The following is a 23,192-nucleotide window of genomic DNA, read 5'->3' on the forward strand; positions in this document are numbered from 1 at the left end:
ATTGGAAGAATCCACAGGAAATATAATCCATGAAAAAGGTAGTAGCATAAAACACAATCGTTCTACCAATACTTGAATACTGCTGATCATTATGGAATCCGTACCACGTAGGGCTGATAGAGGAAACAGATTATCCAGAGAAGAGCAGCACGTTTCGCGACAGGATCGTTTAGTGAGCGCGAAAGCATCTCGGAGATCCTCACCCAACTCCTGTGGCAGATACTGAAAGAGAGGCGTTCTGCGTCACATCACGGTCTATTGTTAATGTTCCGAGAGCGTACATTGCTAGAAGAGTCAATCGATACACCGACACTTCCTACGTATATCTCGGGAGAACACAACGAAGATATAAAACCAGAGACGTTCACCACAGAAACAGAAAACGACAAAATGTTAAGTTTCCTTGATTTCACAATACATAGACGCAACAACCAACACCAATTCTCCATTTTCAGGAATGTGAACTCCACCAGCACAGCCATTCACAAATGTTCTAATAATCCCATTGCGCACAAACTAGCCAGTTTCCAATACAAGCTGCACAGCCTGAACAAAACGCCACTCACTGAAAACAACTATAACAATGAATTACCGACGATCAGACAAATAGCTGTACAGAATGGATACGATACAAATGCTATAGATCAATTGAATCACAAAATTAAAACACAATCAAGAAGGACACCCAACACATAAAAACAAAAGCCTTCTCACCAACTTACAAACACACATATGAGCACAGATGAACAAGAAACACCCACAAAAATAAACAGCTGGTTCACTTTCACCTACAACAACAAGGTAGCCCACAGAATAGGCAACGTACTCAAAAAACAATGGTTAAAATTAGCCTACAGGACAGACAACTCATCACAGAGAAAGCCAAGAACAACCAGCAAAAGACAGATAAACACAACAGATCTGGTATTTACCAACTAACATGTCAGGATAGCAAATCAGTTTATACAGGACAGAGAAGCAGAAACTCTAATACTAGATACACAGAACGCAGAAGAGCATTAAAAAATAACTACTGTCATTCCACATTTGCTGAACACATTATGTACAAGATAAATAACCCAACAGATATCAAGACTAGCTTGAAAATTCTCAAGTGCGGCAACAGCAACCCACATAAAGTAATAATTGAAGAAAAGTATCAAATACAAAAAGTAACTCCAACCTATAAAAGCCCTCCCCCACATTACCCTTCACACACACACACACACACACACACACACACACACACACACACACATAGAAATAATTAATTTCGGGCATAGCAATAACAGTTTCCAAGTCGTACTTTTTGCTAAACAACTTGTCTACATTAAGTTCTATATGGTTGCAGATGACAAACTGTGAAAGAAAGCAAGTACTAAAAGATATAATACCTCAGGAAAACTACAACATGTGGTAAAAAGGTAAGAATACATAAGAAATGTCCTTCAAAAATATGTAATTGCGATTTCAAAAAATAATATTTACATGTGTAGAAACAACAAAGAACATTCTGTATGTTTAACAGCCATAAAATAAAAGCCCACTGATATTGCTGCAACTGTAGTGAAATATGTTTGGGTTGTGAAACAAAATAGTGTTTTGTTAAAGGCGGACCCCAGCAAAAAATATTTGTATGTTCAGTTACTTAATATTCACATTTTCTCCATGAATCGGCAAGCGATTACATCACTCACGGTGGCGAGAATACATCACCGTCGTACCAGATTCTAAAACGCATATAGAGACGTAGAAGTGTACTTTTGAAAAGTGCCGTATATTTCCATTGATGGCTGCATTTCTCGCGCGATTGTACACAATTTTGCCATTAAATCGTCCACTTACGCGACGTATTTACAAGCAGCAAGTTGACCGTCACATTTACATCCCCGGACTACACGGCAAACCACTCTGAAGTGCATGGCAGAGAGTACTTGGAACGGTAACAAGTTTCGATACTTTTTCCCTTTCCTTTCGCGTACGGAGTTCGTTAAGGGCGAGTGCTGAGACGTCTGTGTGCTGTGGCCGGCCTGACTCTGCCTTCAGCATCCTTACGGCAGCGACGCGTAGTGGCTGGATACCGCCTCTGGACTCCTCGCTTGCGAAATTTCGTAAGTGGCCTCTAGTGGGGTAACTTGTGGATCTCTTAAAGCGTCTGCCGAATGAGTTGTTTCAACACTTGCGTGACACTCTCCCGTGGGTCAGCCACACCTGTCACAATTTGTGCTGCCCTTCTCTGTATACGTTCAGTAGCCGCTATCGGTGCTATCTGGTATGAGACCCACACACTAGAGTATTGTGCTATGACAGGACACACAAGTGTTTACTAACCAATATCGACTGCACATGTCTCCACTGTCCGAGTATCCTGCCAGAGGTCTGAAGTCATCGTCACTAAATGTCCACCCAGCTCACTAGTTTTCAGTTCGTCAGGATGAGATAACGCAGCAACTAAGATGACATGAAACATAAAAGAGTGCCCCCAAAACAGCTCTGTGTGAAATTCTTGTAACAACTGGGAACGGAACTTCGGACACTCACGCTCCCCGTATGTCTGCTACGTCAAATTTGTAGAAACATGCAAGATCAGGACGGAAACCGCCATCGGCTTCAGCCCCTCCATCTAACTGCAATCCTACTGTCGATGTCTGCGACTATCTTTCCGCACAGCTAGACTTAAATGTTTCGAATTCCTGTGTAGTCTCTTAACGCTGAGACAGTACCCGCGCTCACAGTTAAAATTATTGCTGATCATCATACGATGACGGCCTCTCTGTTGATGGAAATGTAATACATGAGTGCTGGCCGCTGGATCAAGTTAAAGTAATGTAAATAACTGTGCCTAAAACTCAACAGCGGATATGAATACCTTTCTTAAGTTCTGAGAGGGTATCAAACTGCACAAAAATTGGCATATTATAAAGTCAGATGGTGCCTTTAGTTTTGTTAATTGTGACAGATATTTCTACACTTTTGCGTTTCGTTGTGATAAATACTGCCCAGAGTACATATTTGGTAAAATTGAAAACACCAAACTTGGTACAAAGAGTTTCCCATTAACTATAACCCATTTGAATGACTTATTTGACGTTATTGATAATTAGGAACATTTCCCCAGAAAGAACAATAATAGTTCACAGCAGACTACTTGCTATTCATAACCAATGATTTGAAAAATATGGTAAATTTTTTTGGAGAAACTGAAAGCAGCAGCGTTAATTGTTTATGTGAGCATGTGAATTTAATGGGTGTGCAAAGGAATCATTACAGATACTCCCTAAATTATATTATGTTTTGCAGTATTTGATTTTCAATATCACCACATACTTACGAGTTTATAAGGAGCACACACTGTCCTGCGCTAACCCATCCTAATACACAACATAAGATTTCTCCACATTTTGAAACACACTGAGCAGGTGAGCAGCTAGGTGGCAGTTCTCTGTCGTATACAACACAGAAAATCCAGTTCCTTTGTGAATCAGATCAAGTTGTTTCACTAACAGTTGACAAAATTCAATTGACGCTTTATTTGGTCTTCACATTAGATAATATTTGGGAATCTGCAGCCAGTTCTAAGAATGTGGCAACTAGAGCTCAGGTTTTTATCCCTCCAGTTAGCAACATGAATGATGAAGAACCGTTCACTCTAATTAAGAAAATAGTTTTTAGACTACACTGGTTTTAATTAGCCTGTGTTGTTAGTGAGAATAATTCAGTTATCAGATGGGCCACATCATGATTTGCTTCCCCTCCTCAACTATCAATTGTTTACAAACACCCTTTTGATGACACACAATCTCTCTTTATGTTTTATATTCTCCTCACATATTAAAATAAGTCACAAACAACTGAAACGATAAAAAGATAGTGATGAGAAAATAAAGTACCCACAGTTTGAATCAGTTTCAGAAATTATAGAGCTGCTTGTGGCCAATTTCTCTGCAGTTAAAAAGCTACATGACGTTGAGTGTACACAGACAATAAAATCTGCCAAAAAACCTAATTCAAAGTCTGTTTCTGAAAGTAACATTGAGTGACAAAATGTCAAACCTGTGCTTAATAGTTCCACTGGGATGGTTGTTCAAGATATCTTAGCCTTGAGGAAACATTATCTTACTAAGGTTTGAGAACACTGCTACATTCATCTAAATTAATGTACACATGGTGTAACATTTTAAATGTTACCTTACCTGGTAGAGATAGCCATTTCAAGAATGCTCTGTAAAAACCGCTTTCCAGCCCAAGTGACGAAATTATTAGATATTGCGAATGATTTTTTTGTCATGGTTCGATATATGGAAATGTTTCCCTGATTACACATATGGATTATCCAATAACACACATTCAGCCATATCAGATACCACTCACGTTCTAGAAATGACAAGTATTGCAGTGAGGGCAACAATTTTAACTTTGTTCTGCCACGAAATGTTCAGACAAATGCTCTAGAAGCGAGATTTGGAAAACAGCGAACAATGGAAGGATCCCAATAATTGGTATCTTTGGTATTTTGAGAAAGGTATGTGGCATTCAATTCAAGCTAAGAATTCAGACCTTGCTGCCCTGGAAAATTCCATCATCTGCTCTTCGAGAAGTTGGAATAGATTCACATTCTTTTAAAACTGCCGGCCGCGGTGGTCTAGCGGTTCTTGGCGGTCAGTCCGGACCCGCGCGACTGCTTCGGTCGCAGGTTCGAATCCTGCCTCGGGCCTGGATGTGTGTGATGTCCTTAGGTTAGTTAGGTTTAAGTAGTTCTAAGTTCTAGGGGACTGATGACCACAGATGTTAAGTCCCATAGTGCTCAGAGCCATTTGAACCACTTTTAAAACTGACTGAGTAGATGATGTGAACTTACCTCCATCACCACCAACAAACATTTACAGTATAATGGATTTCAGTGAGGAACGAGTTCAGTCTGTTCAGGAATACTTGCCTGTTTTCACATACTTGTCAGGGTATTATGCCAGAGCTTTTCTTAAGAAGTTGAGATGTGAGACATCTAAAACATATTTAGAACTAAATAAAAGACTTTTAGTAATAGAAAATGATGAAAATATAAGAAAGATGGACAGAAGTATGTCATAATGGCCTAATAATGAGTTTATTAATGCTGTTATTTTCATTTATTTGGTTGCTAAAAACTTGGTGTCTAGAGAACATAAACAGAGCTTCGTGAGATGCTCTTTCCAGAGAAATTCACTGTTGATGTAATTAAAAGAGAGGACTTCTTCCTAAGGGAGTTTTCTTGTAGTAAGGTAGATCACACAGATCACAGCTTTCTTCAGTGTGTAGTAAAAATGGGTGTAATATGTTTCTCAATAATTATGTTAAGAAAATTAACGTTGCCATAACTGTAGAAACAGCTAAGAGAGAACATTGTCAACTGTAGAGTAGTTTGGAATAAATTTTGTGACACGTAAACCAACATTTACATTTGTCATTTTCCCCTCTATCCAAATTTTCTCTTACCAATATGCGTAATTGCATTTTGAACACTGAATGTGCATAATAATACTAAGCCTATATTTTACTTACAAAGATTTCGTTTCATTAGCAGCAGTATTCTGGTACATATGACATGGACATAAGGACTTATCAGATTTATGAAATCTCTCTTTTGGCTTTTTTGATTAAAACTTGGTTACATGAGGGACTAAACTATCCGAGCGACAATATCGATACGATCTCTAGTGAGTCATTTATGTCTCCGTGAATTACAATTTTGTCAAAGTAATTAAACTCGTGATCATCAGAATAATTACTGCATCCTGTCTGCTAACTTTTACTAAAACTATATCACACTAACTGCTATAGCATACTTTAAAGGCTATGGTGTATGTCGGTTTCACTAGCAATGTTTTTCTTAAGAAGCAGTAAAATTTTGTATTTGATCTCATACCCAACGGAAGGAAATCACAGAGAGTTGCAGCCAGCGTGTCATGCATTTGGCACTATAGCCTACAAGAATGGCACAGTTTCTTTGTAAATGGCACACAGACTGACAGTCGAGAACTAAGTCTGTTGCGCTCTCACGGAAGAAGTACACGTTCTTGCGCTGATGCTGGTTTGCAGCGACAGCCTAGTGGCGGTGAAGTCACAGTTGTGATTTGTTTCTTGTGTCTTCGTTATCATATTCTCTCTTGAAGGGTTCAACGGTTGATACGTTATTAACTGACTTTATAAATGGTAACGTCTCTGCGATAAGTTATCAGCGCCTCGTAACCATGAAACGGCGTACTGCGGATTATAAAATAAGCTGTTTCATGTTTAAATTGTCAATTATTGACGATAACAACTCATTCCTAAGAACACTCTTATACGAAGACATTAACCGTGGATAAATCATTATGTGACTTTTATTATAGCAATGATTATAATAAATCATTCCAAGAACGACGTTTTCTGTAAACATCCCGTACGCGAAGATAAAGTCCTGTGAGAGGCCCATATTGAACGCAAACGAAATTCGATAGCCGTGGTCGATTTTTGCGTATGACGTCAAAATTACGTCACGTGTGCAAGAAGTAAAGTGAAACGAGTGTTACCTCATTTGTTGTGAAGAAAGAAATACAGGCAGAGATTTCAATACCATGACCTCCTTCATAATGTTTCATTTTCAAACAGTCAAATAATTCTTTCTGTTTACAGTGGTGAAATGTTATTTCAAGCGATTAGTTACTGTGTCGAAATAAACACTGTGACACATCTAATTGCAAGTACATGTCATTTTAGAGTAACATTGCACCAGCAAAAAATTAACACTTTTCTAGTACACTGATTATTCTGAATTGGGGCATTATAATTATGTTAATGATTTTTTTTGTTCCCCTTGATTTCCAGCATTTGTTAATTAAGTAGCTAATTCGGAAGCTAGTGTTTTGAGGATAATAAAATATTTCATGCAAAATGACTGCTATCAATAATAGTGTTCCTAGGCGAATGTACGTATGGACCTAGCACAGCTGAGGTCAGGCAGTCTGCGGCTGAGGGTAAGTGGAGCAACACCTGTGTCTCTTGTCGTAAGCTGTGCCGTAGTACGATAACAAACATTCTGAAATATTCGCGCTATTTGTGTACGGTTCGTTTTCTTCAACTCTGGGCTTCATTTGTGACTTTTGTGACAGTAATCAATAATTAACTCCGAGTGAAAACTTATTAGGGGAATATCCGTGATTATTGACTCTCATGAACAATGACCGCTTAGCAGAGCAGTGTTGACGGACTTGTTTATTTTTATGCACTATCATAATGTTTCGAGTTCTCCGCCCCTCTCTTTTCTGTGTCTCTCGTTTGTTCCTTTGTCTAATACTGTGCTTTTTCCCACTTATCATCATGTCCACCCCCACCACCACTTCTACAGCCACCACCACTGCCATTATCTACACCTCCCCCTCCGCTGCTGCCACCACTATCACGTGGTGTGCCGCTTCCCTCCCCCCTCAGTCCGACCCCCCACTCATCACTCTCTCATCTCCCTCCCTCTTTGTCGCCCCGTCCCCGGCTCCTCCCTCCCGCGCCTCCTCTGATCCCTTCCCTCCCCTCCCTCCCCCTGCTCCATCCGTTTCTGCGGCCCCCACCAGGGTGGTCGCCCGGCGGGCTACTGCCCACGCCCCACTCTCCCCTTCACCATCATCGTCTTCGTCGTCGGCCTCGCCATCGCCTTCGCCATCGCCATCGCCCTCACCGTCTCCGGCGCCGACTCCAGCCCCGGGACCTGCCACTCCCCGCCACATTCCAGTTGTTCCCATCCCCCACACCTCCTCCACCGCCGTCAAGCGCCCCAGCAGCACCCCTGCCTCCTCTGCCCCCAAAAAGGCTCCGCCTCGTCCCCCTTCCCCCACCCCTGATGCCATGGATGTCTCTCCGCCCGTCCCTGCCCCCTCCTCCTCCTCTACCCCCTCCTACCGCTACCTCCTCTCCCGTCCGGATCCCTCCCTCCTTGAAGCCCGGAACCTCACCCTCTTCCTTCGCCAGCATTGTCCTGGTGCCCCCATCTCCCTCCTCACTCCTCGCCGTGAATCGGTCCTCATCTCCTCCCCCAGCCCTACCCTCCACACAGACCTCCTTTCCCGCATCCCTGTCACCCGCTTTGGCCCTCATGCCTCTCTCATCCCTGCTCCTTCACCACCTCCCTCCCGCCAACCCCAACCACCGCGTCGCCCGCCAACCCTCAACGCCGTGATCACTCGGCTCAGTCCAGTGATCACGGAGGAGGAGGTGTTGGCGGAGCTTCAGGCCCATCCCCATCTGGAGGTGCGTGCGGTTCGCCGCATCCATAACGCTGCCGGCCCCACCCGCCTTATGCGCGTTTTTTCTGAGCACGCCCCTCCATAGACCGTCTCCTGAAGGAGGGTGCCCTCCTTTTTAACCAGCGCTATAAAGTTGACCCCTCCCGTTCCCCTCCTCAATCCCTCCGCTGCCAAAGGTGCTTGCGATATAATGCGCACACAACATCTGAGTGCCACGAGGCCCCCACCTGCCCGCACTGTAGGCAAGCCCACTTTTTACGGCAGTGCCCCAATCTCCAGTCCCCCCCCTCCTGTAATACCTGTAACCTCCCTCATCCCACCTACTGCCAGAAGTGTAAGGCCCGACCACCTCCTACCACTCCTGAACTCACCGTTCCTGTCCGCCATCTGGACGCCCCCACCCCTCCCGGCAACTCCCTTCGCCCGCCCCCTACCGCTGAGGACATCATCCGATTCCTCACCATTGTCCTGCAGAATGTTCATCCTTTTCAGCGCCCACACACCCTCCAACAGATCTCCCTCGCCGCCCGATCCGTTTTCCACCTCAAAATGTACGCCACCTACTCCAACAACCAGGCCCATTTCACCTTCTCCCGTCTTGACACCCTCATTTATATCCCTGTCATGGCGCGACAGCAACGTATCCTTTTCAACAACATCCGCTCCCTTCCCGCCAACAAGAACCTCTTCCTCCACACCCTTGCTACTCACCGCGTGGACGCCTTTCTCCTTAATGAAACCTTCCTCCAACCCCACCACACCATCCACACTTCGCCCTACCTCCTCCACCGCTCCGATAATCCCCTCCCAATTGCGCGTGGCGGAGTTGCCATTGGGCACCATCGCCAGATCCCCGTTCGGCTCCAACCTCTCCTTCCCGACCCCACCGAACACCTGATCCTTAGTCTCTTCTTCCCTGGCCTTACCGTTACCTGCGCCGCCATCTATGTCCGCCCCAACGCCCCTATTCCCTTCGACTTCCTCTCCCACGTCGACCGTACCTTCTCCTCCTACGTGATCGCCACCGACCTCAACATCCATAGTCGTTCCGCTGCCCAGTTACGGCGATGGCATCGGTTCCTCTCCTCCCTTCATGGCGACCTCATTCCCATCCCCCAGCACACCCGTCCCAAATCCGACTCCACTCCCGATGTTATCCTCTCCTCCCCCAACCTCCTTGGCCGCATAACGGTGGATGTCCTGGAGCCTATTGGTAGCGACCATCTCCCTGTCCTCCTCACCGTTTCAGATGGTCGACGCCCCCGCCCCGACCCTCGTAATGACCCTCCCCCTAAGTATGTCCATGACTACTCCCATGCCGACTGGAATGCCTACCGGGATACCCTTTCCACCCAGGTCGATAGCCACCCCTTCACCTACCACCACCCTGACGATGTCACCCATGCCGCTCCCTTTCTCCAGCAGACCTTGTCTGAGGCCGTGGAGGCCCACGTCCCTACTGTCGCCATCCACCCCCACCGTCCTACCTTACCCCCACAGGCCGTCCTCCTCCTCCGTGAATCCCGTCGTCTCTACCGTGCCTTCCTCCGCACGCGTGACCCGGACACCCTACGACGCCACCGGCAACTCCAGCGACACATTCGTAATTTGCTCGCGGCTAAGAAACGCCGGGACTGGCGACAGACATGCACCCGTTTAACTGCTACCCTACCAATAAACTCGTCCAAGTTCTGGTCGGCCTTCCGTTGCCTTACCGGAACTAAACCCTCCCCTTATTATCCTCTTCTCCATGATGATCACCCTTTCCCTGACTCCCTTAGTAAGGCCAATCACTTTGCCTCATACCTCTCCGATGTATTTTCCATCCCCGATGATCCGCAGTTCGATTACTCCCTCTTCCCGGATATCCGCGATCGAACTGACACGTCTGTCCCTCCACTCGCTCCTGGTTTCCAGTACTTGGACAACATTACACACACGGAACTCAATGCCCCTATCACTACACAGGATCTCATTACTACACTCCGCACGAAACGCAACACCGCTCCTGGTCACGATCGTGTCACCTACCGTCACCTTCGTGAAGCTCCTGTCTCTTTCCTCTCCGCCCTGGCCAGGCTCTACACTGTAGTCCTGTCCACCGGTTACTACCCCGACCTGTGGAAAACCTCCAGTATCCTCATGTTCCTTAAACCCGGCAAACCGCCGTCCGCCGTCTCCTCCTAGCGCCCCATCAGCCTTACCTCGGCCTTCAGCAAGGTCCTGGAATCTATCCTCACCCGCCGCATCCACCAGCATCTCCGCCAGCACCGCCTCCTTCCCGTTACCCAGTGTGGCTTTCAGCCGTCCTTCTCTTCCGACGACCTTCTCCACCTCACGCATCTCCTTTCCCAACAGCTTAATTCCCGTCGCTCCGCAATCTTCCTCTCCCTGGACCTCGAACGTGCCTATGACCGAGTATGGCATTCCGGTCTCCTCTTCAAGCTCCAAACCTTCGCCCTTCCCATTAACTACGTTCGTCTGATCGGCTCCTTTCTCTCCCGCCGTCCTCCCTATGTCACCATCCATAACGCAGATTCCTACACCTTATTCCCCTCCGCCGGTGTGCCCCAAGGCTCCGTCCTCTCCTTCCTTCTGTACCTTTTGTACACGGCGGACATGCCGCCGCCGTCACCCCCCGTCCACCTTCTCCAGTTTGCCGATGACACCGCCTTCCTTGCCCTTGCCCCCACCCTGCAGCGCTCCCAACACCTTCTCCAATCCCATCTTGACCAGTTCACCGCTTGGTGCAACCAGTGGTTGCTCAAGGTCAATCCCTCCAAAACCCAGGCGATCATTGTGGGCAAAACCACCCCTTCCTTCCGCCTCCTTGATTTCTACATCACCATCTATGGCCGTCCTATCGCCCTCACTCCAACCCTTAAGTACCTTGGCGTCACCCTCGACCGTCGCCTCTCCTGGACTCCCCACCTCCGGACAATCCAAGCCAAGGCACGCTCCCGACTCAGTCTCCTCAAGCTCCTCTCCGGCCGCATGTGGGGTCTGGACCCCTCCACCATCCTCCACACCTATAAATCCCTCATCCGCCCTATCCTTTGTTATGCCCATCCAGCTTGGATCTCCGCCTCCCCTACCTTTTATAAATCCCTCCAAATCCTTGAACGCCATGCTCTCTGCCTCACCTATCGCATCCGTCTCCCCTCCCCTATGCGGATCCTGTATGATCTCATCCCCTTCCCCCACCTCCTCCTTTTCCTTGAAAGGATACGGATCCTGTACACCTCTCGTAAACTCGATCCTCCTCACCCGCTCGTCTCCCCAATCCTCTCCCACCCCTGCCCGCTGCCGCGCCTGTATTCCCACGTCCCACCTGGTCTCCATCTCTCCACCCTCCTTACCCTCTCCCAAGGTGGCTTCCACCAGCTCCCCCTCCCTGATGATGTCCTCCTCCCCTCCATCTACCCCTCCTATCAACTTTGACCCTGCCCCACCCCCCACTTCTGGTGTCCTTTCCTTTAGGCACCCTCCCTCCCTCCCTTCTCTTCCCTTCCCTTCCCTTCCCTTCCCTTCCATTCTCTTTCATTTTCCCCCGTCCCCTCCCTCCACCCCTCTTCCCCCGGGCTTCCCGTCCCCCTTCCTCCCTCCCCCTTTCTCCCCTGCCCGTGGCATCTCTGCTCTCCCTTCTCCCACTCCCCTTCCTCCTCCTCTTCTCTTGGCAGGTCCCCGGACTCGCACACGCATAGTGAACATTCGCGCGCCGGAGATCGTCGCCATCAGTGTCTAGTGAGTGTGCTTCGTTTTGTGTTTTGTGCAGTTACAACTCAACTGTTCACATGTGCCGTCGCCGTTCTCCGTGTTTTGTGCGCCGTATCAACAAGTGTTAGTGTTTTTATCGTCCAACGTGAACGGCTTCTTGTTTTTGTGTTTTTTTGTAAGTACTTTTTTTTTGCCCGCCATTTTTTGTATTGTCTGTGTCACCTCTATCATATTATTGTACCCCATAAGGCTGAAGAGCGGCGTATAAAGCTGCTGCCAGCCCGCCTTGTATGAGGTGATTAAAATTACAATAAAGGAAAAAAAAAGCGCATGAATGTTAGACCAAAGGCGTGCAATAAAATTCTTCATGAACCACAACTTCTCCTATTTTACACATCAAGCACCAGACGACAGGGAACTGAAAGTAGTTGTCAAACGCCTTCCGGCGGAAGTTACCGAAGAACAACTTTACTATGCCCTCAAGGACAAAGGCTTCAAAGTGCTACAAGTCTACCAATTTAAGGAACGCGACGAGAAGACGAAACAATTGATACCGCAACCTGTGTACCGAGTCACCCTCCCATCCGGAAAAGACAGTGACAAGATATATGATGTCAAATACCTGCTCTACACATGAGTGATAATCGAAACCTATAATAGTAAAGAAGGCCCAGTCCAGTGCCGACATTGCCAACGTTTCGAGCATACAGCGAACTACTGCAGCATGCCAGCACGCTGCGTCCGCTGCGGTGGATCTCATAAATCATCGAATTGTACCCATCCTAGGACGGCGCCCCCAAAGTGCGCCAATTGTGAACAAGGACATCCAGCGACCTTCCGTGGCTGCCCCAAATTTCAAGAACTCCTACGGAAATATACTAGAAGGACACCAAAGAAGTCGACCCCACAACGGCCTATAATTTTTAAGAACTCGGCCATGGCAGCGATTCCGGCCACCCAACAACAAGCGGCACCTCTCCCTGTGGAAACAATCGTCTCTCGACCACAACCGGCACACAGAGTGACTCTACAACAGACAAGACAACAGCGCTCGTACTCCGAAGCAATACGTGCCCATCCGCCGACTCCAACATCAGCGGAGACGTCATCTGCCTGGTCGACCACCTTTACACCAGCGTTAACAGATATTCTTCAACTACTCACCGCCCTCCAGCAGAAGCTGACCTCTATCCTCTCGCTTGTAGAAAGCGTACTGACAGCTTTTCAAACACCCTAAATGGATAGACAGCATCACGCAAGGAATATTAACTTCTGCATTTGGAATGCCAACGGCCTGAAAATGAAGAAAATAGAATTCTCGGACTTCTTACATCGCCACAGGATAGACGTAGCATTTGTCTCCGAAACACATCTCCGCGAGTCAACCGACCTCCGCTTGAGGAACATGCACATCTACCGGACGGACAGACGGGACCAGCGGGGTGGAGGGACCGCAGTTCTGATCAACAAATGTATTCGTCACCACCAAGAACGTTTACCCCAACTCCAGACATTAGAGGCCACGGCAGTAACAATCCACACGACGCTCGGAAACATTACCTGTATTGCGGCTTACCTTAGCCCAAAGAAGCCTCTCCACCCAGAAGATCTTTACTCCGTTACAGAGGGTTACGACAAGATCCTCCTTGGAGGGGATCTTAATAGTAAACATGTTGCTTGGAATTCCCGTAAGACTAACCCAAAAGGACATATGTTGTTTGCACTGGCTGAGAATTTACATGTTTCCGTCCATGGACCACGGGAACCGACGAGGATACCTTACGTCCAGACACACGACGCTGATGTTCTAGACATCGCCATACTCAAGAACATCAACCCGAATCTCCATCTGCGGACGCTGGATGATCTTTCGTCGGACCACAAACCGGTGTTAGGACTCATAGAGAGGGCTACTTTGCAACTCCCACTGCCGACGACAAGAACTTACGACTGGCAGCAGTTCCAAGCGTAGCTCAACAACAATGTGCGACCAACCCAGGTTGTTACTACCAGAGAAGCGATTGATGTGGCAGTCGCAGTACTCACGAAGAAGATTACCAGTGCGAAACAACGAGCACTCACGGAGCACCTGCAACCAGACGTCAATTATGACGAGTTTCCACCACCACTGCAGGAGCTTAAGACAAGGCGCAATCGCTGTCGGAAACGATGGGTCCGTTACCGCCATCCGGACGATAGACGGGAAACTCACAGACTAACCCGAGAACTCCGGCGGAAGGTTCAGGACTGGAAGCAACACACGTGGGAACTCAAAATGGACAACTTTCTATTACGCACCAAAGATGAATGGCGAATAGTTAAAAGTCTCAGACAGCAACAGCCCCCCAAAAGGGCAATTCGAGGACCCCATGGCCTCTTGTACGACTCACTGGCGCAGGCGGAGCTGTATGCGGATACATACCAACAACAGATGACTACGCCCCCCACGGAGGATGGAGATGATGCACTCCACCGTGCAGAGGAGGACACAGCGGCGGAATGGGAAGCTATTCGGGACGCCCCGACTAACACTATGCCCCGGCTGACGACGCCGGAGGAAATTCGGAGGATTATCAAGTATAGCAAACACACCTCACCTGGAGCAGATAGAATCAGCAATACGGAATTGAAACACCTCCCGAGAAAGCCTGTTGTGCTTCTCACCCGGATAGTGAACAGCTGCCTCAGGACTGGATACTTCCCAGAGGCATGGAAGATTGCCAGAATAGTGCCAATACCAAAACCGGGCAAGGATCTCTCACACCCTGACAGCTACAGACCCATAAGTTTACTGCCGACGCTGGGAAAGGTACTGGAATGTGTCCTACTGAAACGCATGCTGGACATCCTTGTGGCACACAACATCATCCGACCGGAGCAGTTTGGCTTCCAGGCGAAGCTATCGGCTGAGTTACAACTACTGCGCATCACGGAAACTATCCAAGACAATTTCAACAAGAAACGACAAACTATTGGAGTCTTTCTCGATATAGAGAAGGCTTACGATAAAGCATGGCGACGCAACTTGATCGTCAAGCTCCGACGTACCACTCCCCTACCAGACTGCTATTTAAAACTTCTTGACAATTTTCTTCAGGATCGCAGATTATATGTTCGCATTGATGACAAGAATTCAACAACACGGCCTGTCCTTGAAGGACTTCCACAAGGATCGGTCATCTCTCCACTGCTGTTTAATTTATATATTAACGACCTCCCGACGGTGCCTCATGTTACTGCCAGTTTCTATGCCGACGACACAGCGCTCCTGACTGCAGGCACCAGAATGGACCACCTCGTCACACGGATGCAGCGCCAACTAGATTTAGTGGACTACTGGACCCACATGAACAAAATAACGGTCAATGCAGAAAAAACCAAAGTTATTGTCTTCACACGTCGGAGACCCATTGTCAATGACCGCCTGCAGATATCAGACCAGCCACTCCCCTGGGCAACAACTGTAAAATACCTGGGAGTGCATCTAGACGCCAAACTGTTGTATAGTCATCACATTATGGAGAAGAAGACGTCTGGCCTCAAAATGCTGGGAGCTCTCCTCCCCTTTCTGAAGAGCTCATACCTCAGCCAACGCACGAAACTCCAGTTGTACCATGACACAGTCGAACCATCTATTTTGTATGGATCGACCTCTTGGGGTACTACGTGTGCCACTAACTACAAGCAGTTACAGGTTGTACAAAGCAGATGCCTACGATGGATCACAGGAGCCCAATGGTGGATCCGAAATCATGACATTCATCGAGCCTTAAGCGAATCTTACCTCTCAGACAAGGTCAAGGAGAAGGCACGAACCTTATTTCGGAAGTTGGACATGATACGTGACAGTACACCACAACTCACCACAGTAGGTGCAGTAGAACCTTTACGCAACCACAAATATAAAGTACCGAAGGTGATAGTATTTGAGCCTCCGTAAATGATATCCCTACGGAATTCTCCATAATTTAAGGACATATCGTCCTTTAGCACTTCTACACACATGTTTTCAAACACACACCAAAAGCAGCGAGTTAAAGGACCCTTCTGTGTGCCCAAACTAAAGCTGAAAGAAGAATAAATAAATAAAGAGAAAATTTTTTACCCCTTCCATTCCCTACAGAAGTAAAAATCAACGAAGTTGATCAGACTTCAGCACCACCACACAAACACAAAAAAAAAAGCATGAATGTTATGAAGTAGTGATTAAATTGTCTTGAATTTTTTTTCATTAATTTTTGGATGGGTACATCCTAATGTGGTTTGTACCTAATAACGTGGGCCAAGCTTTTGCAATGCATGTGTTATATTTTTAGCATAGAACAATGGAGGAGGCTGTATTGCTTATGAGTTGGTTCATATTTTGTCGGATGAATGAGGACACTTGAGGATTTGAATGCAATGTTGTAAACATTAATTGAAAATTAGGTAATCGTGTTCAACATACTGAGTGTCATTATAATATCAATATGTTAATCCTGTCACAGTCCAGAAGCACTATAACTGACGCGTTTCGAACGAGCAAGACAGAATTACTCTGCAAGAAAAAAATTAAGGCGATATAAAATAATAAAGTTCTACAATGGTGATCATTTCCCTTGTAACGCGTAAAATAATAAAACGTGCTTCAACTTCTTTCTGTTGCATCAGAGCACTTTCGATACTGGAATATAGTGGTGGGCTGGAAATCGCGTATCTGTTAGAAATCACAGTGACTGAGAAGTCACAGATATAACAGTAGCAACTTTACAGAATCTAACTGCGATTTCAGTCACAGTTAGCAGTCGCAAGTAGTATTTCACATTCAAAGACGTGAGCCATCTATTGGTCGAATTTAGCACTGCCTTCTGCCATTTCAGTGACAAGTCGCAACTAAGAGTCGCAAGTAGCATCTAAAAAGCGCGGTTAACAGTGGCATCTGTTGGCCAAAGTTCGTACTACGTCCATCTCTGCGGTACGCTATGGAGTCCAACTGCGATTTCCGTGACAAGTCGCAACTAAGAGTCGCAAGTAGCAACTAAAAAGCGCAGTTAGCACTGCCATCTGTTGAGTAAAGTTCATACTACGCTATTCGCTACCGAGTCAAACTGCGATTTCTGTGACAAATCGCAACTAAGAGTCGCAAGTAGCAACTAAAAAGCGCAGCTAACATACTTTTCCTAGTGCCATCTGTTGACCGACGGACGTACTTCGTAATGAGAGCCTTGTGCCTCACGAGATCGATGTGCTATGTGTGCATATGAAGGGCTTATTTCAATAGTGGTACAAGTCCATTTTTGTTCATTTTGAGATACAGAGTCGTAAAGTTAAATGAGCGCTGAAAAATCTGCAGTTGAGATACCAGAAATATTCAAGCATATGGCTTCTTGCTAGAGATGAACCTTTATTTATGTTTGCTTGGATCATTAATTTCAGAAGCATTATAGACAGAAAAGTGGAGGTAATGGACTTGTACCACTATTGAAATAAGCCATTCATATTATATGACGACATGCACATTCAGCATCAGTTATGGTTGGTCAAATACTGCTGTGACTCTGAATGTATTATATTAATAAGAAGCAACATTGCCTTTTTCTCCTGAAAATATCAAGTAACGTAACAAATGTGTTTGATTCTGCTTCCAATATGACAGTTTTGGTTAATACTCCACATGCCTACAGGACTTTGCAATGTTAACACAGCAGAACTCAGACATCTGTATAAGTGTAGTGAAATGAAAACAGTCATATGAATGCCTCACTTTTGTTCCGACACAGTTCAAGACTCGGGAGAAAAGTTTTACACCTGGTGTTCTACATGGCAACTTCACACACAATAACTTTTTGCCGACACTACTACCACCTACATAAGTAAGCTTTTCCTGTGTTACTTTCAAGTAATGCACTTAAGCTATTCCCGATTTAACTGGAAGATCTGTACTTCCCACTTTCACATCAAAAGCCTCAAAATGCATATTGTAGACTTCGGGATATGTTACAGGTCAGTGTCACACCAAGATTGTGGAGAAAGGGGGGGGGGGGCGGCATGTCACTCTGCAACAAGTGTTTATCAATAAGTAAGTGGCGGAAAATTACGGGTATTGGACGGCTTAACATGTGGAAAATGAGATTTTTATTATTCACTCACTGTATTTAACATTTATTATGCCTTTAAAATCGCACATCAACTTCAATAAAACACAGTTTAATCATTCACACACTTATTTCACAATTATTTCACTTTTAAACAGCAAATCCTCTAAGAGCTGTCTTGAATCTTCACGAATCTCTCTCAACAGCCTTGATGTGGATAGATACGTACAGCAACCAGTAATCAGAGTCAGAACTGCGTCTGCAAAAACACAAGGATTATTAAACAATTTTTGCTGTCACTAATTAGTAGCAATATAATTGACAGAGTAGATTGCTAATATTTGCTATAAAGAATGTCACATTTGCAAGAACATTCTCACTGAAGTAATTAAGTCCATCGAAACGCTTAGAAACTAACCTCTCGTCTGACGAAAACGGTCTAAAGATGCAGTGGCAATTTCTTCAGATCTGTTGACAATGATATTTTGAGTTATCACTTTACTGAGTGACTGAAATGTAGTTCAGGTACCTGTAAACATAACAATATGTTAGAATTCATTTTCTAAACACGAAATATTACGGTACTTTATGGCTACTTGCATATTAATTACACTATTAATATTTTCACAGTTGTTTCTTTAATACAAAATTAAAGCCAACGGAAGAAAAAACGTAAAACATACTTGCCAATGACAGGTTTGTTGCGATGCAATTTTCTGTGTTGACAGATGTAACTTTTTCATATGGTGGTAAGTCGCAGAAATCGCAGGAGTCACAGAAATCGCAGAAGTAGCAGAAATCGCAGAAGTAGCAGAAATCGCAGAAGTAGCAGAAATCGCAGAAGTAGCAGAAATCGCAGAAGTCACAGCAATAGCAGAAGTCACAGAAGTAGCAGAAGTCGCAGAAGTAGCAGAAGTCGCAGAAATCGCGGAAGTAGCAGAAATCGCAGAAATAGCAGTGGCGGAGGGATACATGACCTATGTTCCTTAACTGCGACTCTTAACTGCGACAAATCGCAGTTAAGAATAACAGATACTGAAAAGTAGCATTCACTGAAATCACTGATATCGGAAAATCGCAGTTTAGCCCATCACTACTGGAATAGAATTCGATGAATGGAGAACTTCAGCCCATTAAAAATGTTCGATTGAGGGCGAGGCTAGAACGACATAACCAGGCAGTCCGAAGTCACATTCAGCTCTTGACAGCCAGGCATGCAGAAGATTGGAGGGGGTTGAGCCCACAGCTTCTTTAAATGCGAACATTTTTAGGTTAAGCTTTACCGTGACTGTTACTGACATTAAATGAAACAACAAGTTCACTGTTTTTTTTTCTTTATTGTAATTTTAAGCACCTCATACAAGGCGGGCTGGCAGCAGCATAATATGCTGCTCTTCAGCCTTAAGGGGTACAATAATACGATATATAGGTGACACAGACAATACAAAAAAATGGCGGGCAAAGAATGTACATACAAAAACAATAAACACGAAGCCGTTCACGCTGGACGACAATACACTAACACTCATTGACACGGCGCACAGAAGACGGATGACGGCGATGGCACACGTGAACAGATGAGGCGTGACGACGAAAGAACACTAAAACAGACGAAGGCACACACACGAGACACTGATGGCGATGATCTCCGGCGCGCGAATGTTCACTGAGCGTGTGCGAGTCCGGGGACCTGCCAAGGGAGGAGGAGGAGGAAGGGGAGGGGGAGAGGGAGAGGGGAGAGCAGAGCAGAGCAGAGATGCCAGGGGCACGGGAGAGAGGGGGAGGGGGGAAGGGGGAGGGGAAGCCCGGGGGAAGAGGGGTGGAGGGAGGGGATGGGGGAAAAGGAAAGAGAAGGGAGGGAGGGTGCCTAAAGGAAAGGACATCGGAAGTGGGGGGCAGGGTCAAAGTTGATAGGAGGGGTAGATGGAGGGGAGGAGGGCAGCATCAGGGAGGGGGAGCTGGCGGAAGCCACCTTGGGAGAGGGTAAGGAGGGTGGAGAGATGGGGACCGGGTGGGACGTGGGAATACAGGCGCGGCAGCAGGCGGGGGTGGGAGAGGATCGGGGAGACGAGCGGGTGAGGAGGATCGAGTTTACGGGAGGTGTACAGGATCCATATCCTTTCAAGGAGAAGGAGGAGGTGGGGGAAGGGGATGAGATCATACAGGATCCGCGTAGGGGAGGGGAGACGGATGTGATAGGCGAGGCGGAGACCATGGCGTTCAAGGATTTGGAGGGATTTATAAAAGGTAGGGGAGGCGGAGATCCAAGCCGGATGGGCATAACAAAGGATAGGGCGGATGAGGGATTTATAAGTGTGGAGGATGGTGAAGGGGTCTAGCCCCACGTACGGCCGGAGAGGAGCTTGAGGAGACTGAGTTGGGAGTGTGCCTTGACTTGGATTGTCCAGAGGTGGGGAGTCCAGGAGAGGCGACAGTCGAGGGTGACGCCAAGGTACTTAAGGGTGGGAGTGAGGGCGATAGGACAGCCATAGATGGTGATGTAGAAATCAAGGAGGCGGAAGGAAGGAGTGGTTTTGCCTACAATGATCGCCTGGGTTTTGGAAGGATTGACATTGAGCAACCACTGGTTGCACCAAGCGGTAAACCGGTCAAGATGGGATTGGAGACGGTGTTGGGAGCGCTGCAGGGTGGGGGCAAGGGCAAGGAAGGTGGTGTCATCGGCAAACTGGAGAAGGTGGACGGGGGGTGACGGCGGCGGCATGTCCGCCGTGTACAAAAGGTACAGAAGGGGGGAGAGGACGGAGCCTTGGGGCACACCAGCAGAGGGGAAAAAGGTGTAGGAATCGGTGTTATGGATGGTGACATAGGAAGGACGGCGGGAGAGAAAGGAGCCGATCAGACGGACGTAGTTAATGGGAAGGGCGAAGGTTTGGAGCTTGAAGAGGAGACCGGAATGCCATACGCGGTCATATGCACGTTCGAGGTCCAGGGAGAAGAAGATTGCGGAGCGACGGGAATTAAGCTGTTCGGAAAGGAGATGAGTGAGGTGAAGGAGAAGGTCGTCGGAAGAGAAGGACGGCCGAAAGCCACACTGGGTAACGGGAAGGAGGCGGTGCTGGCGGAGATGCTGGTGGATGCAGCGGGTGAGGATAGATTCCAGGACCTTGCTGAAGACCGGGGTAAGGCTGATGGGACGGTAGGAGAAGACGGCGGACGGCGGTTTGCCAGGTTTAAGGAACATGAGGATACCGGAGGTTTTCCACAGATCGGGGTAGTAACCGGTGGACAGGACTACATTGTAGAGCCTGGCCAGGGTGGAGAGGAAAGAGACAGGAGCTTCACGAAGGTGGCGGTAGGTGACACGATCGTGACCAGGAGCGGTGTTGCGTTTTGTGCGGAGGGTAGTAATGAGATCCTGTGTAGTGATAGGGGCATTGAGTTCCGTGTGTGTAATGTTGTCCAAGTACTGGAAACCCGGAGCGATGGGAGGGACAGAGGTGTCAGTTCGATCGCGGATATCCGGGAAGAGGGAGTAATCGAACTGGGGATCATCGGGGATGGAAAATACATCGGAGAGGTAGGAGGCAAAGTGGTTGGCCTTACTAAGGGTGTCAGGGAAGGGGGGATCATCATGGAGAAGAGGATAGTAGGGGGAGGGTTTAGTTCCGGTAAGGCGATGGAAGGCTGACCAGAACTTGGACGAGGTGATTGGTAGGGTAGCATCTAAACGGGTGCATGTCTGTCGCCAGTCCCGGCGTTTCTTAGCCGCGAGCAAATTGCGAATGGGTCGTTGGAGTTGCCGGTGGCGTCGTAGTGTGTCCGGGTCACGCGGGTGGAGGAAGGCACGGTAGAGACGGCGGGATTCATGGAGGAGGAGGACGGCCTGTGGGGGTAAGGTAGGACGGTGGGGGTGGATGGCGACAGTAGGGACGTGGGCCTCCATGGCCTCAGACAAGGTCTGCTGGAGAAAGGAGGCAGCATGGGTGACATCATCGGGGTGGTGGTAGGTAAAAGGGTGGCTATCGACCTGGGTGGAGAAGGTATCCCGGTAGGCATTCAAGTCGGCACGGGAATAGTCATGGACATACTTAGGGGGAGGGTCAGTACGGGGCGAGGGCGACGACCGTCTGAAACGGTGAGGAGGACAGGGAGATGGTCGCTACCAATAGGCTCCAGGACATCCACCGTTATGCGGCTAAGGAGGTTGGGGGAGGAGAGGATAACATCAGGAGTGGAGTTGGATTCGGGACGGGTGTGCTGGGGGATGGGGATGAGGTCGCCTTGAAGGGAGGAGAGGAACCGATGCCACCGCCGTAACTGGGCGGCGGAACGACTATGGATGTTGAGGTTGGCGGCGATCACGTAGGAAGAGAAGGTACGGTCAATGTGGGAGAGGAAGTCGAAGGGAATAGGGGCGTTAGGGCGGACATAGATGGTGGCGCAGGTAACGGTAAGGCCGGGGAAGAAGAGACTAAGGATCAGGTGTTTGGTGGGGTCGGGAAGGAGAGGTTGGAGCCGAACGGGGATCTGGCGGTTGTTACCAATGGCAACTCCGCCACGCGCAATTGGGAGGGGGTTATCGGAGCGGTGGAGGAGATAGGGTGAGGTGTGGATGGAGTGGTGGGGTTGGAGGAAGGTTTCATTGAGGAGGAATGCATCCACGCGGTGGGTGGCAAGGGTGTGCAGGAAGAGGTTCTTGTTGGCGGAGAGGGAGTGGATATTGTTGAAAAGGATACGTTGCTGTCGCGCCATGACAGGGATTTAAACGAGGGTGTCAAGATGGGAGAAGGTGAAATGGGCCTGGTTGTTGGAGTAGGTGGCGTACATCTTGAGTTGGAAGATGGAACGGGCGGCAAGGGAGATCTGCTGGAGGGTGTGGGGGCGCTGAAAGGGATGAACATTTTGAAGGACGATGGTAATGAACCTGATGATGTCCTCAGCGGTGGGGGTGGGACGAAGGGAATTGCCAGGAGGGGTGGGGGCGTCCAGGGGACGGACAGGGACGGTGAGTTCAGGAGCGGTCGGATGGGGTCGGGCCTTACACTTCTGGGAGTAGGTGGGATGAGGGAGGTTACAGGTATTACAGGAGGGGGTGACCGGAGATTGGGGCACTGCCGTAAAAAGTGGGCTTGCCTACAGTGCGGGCAGGTTGGGGCCTCGCGGCACTCAGATGTTGGGTGCGCATTAT

Source organism: Schistocerca nitens, chromosome 11 (assembly GCF_023898315.1).
Source record: "Schistocerca nitens isolate TAMUIC-IGC-003100 chromosome 11, iqSchNite1.1, whole genome shotgun sequence".
NCBI lineage: Eukaryota > Metazoa > Arthropoda > Insecta > Orthoptera > Acrididae > Schistocerca > Schistocerca nitens.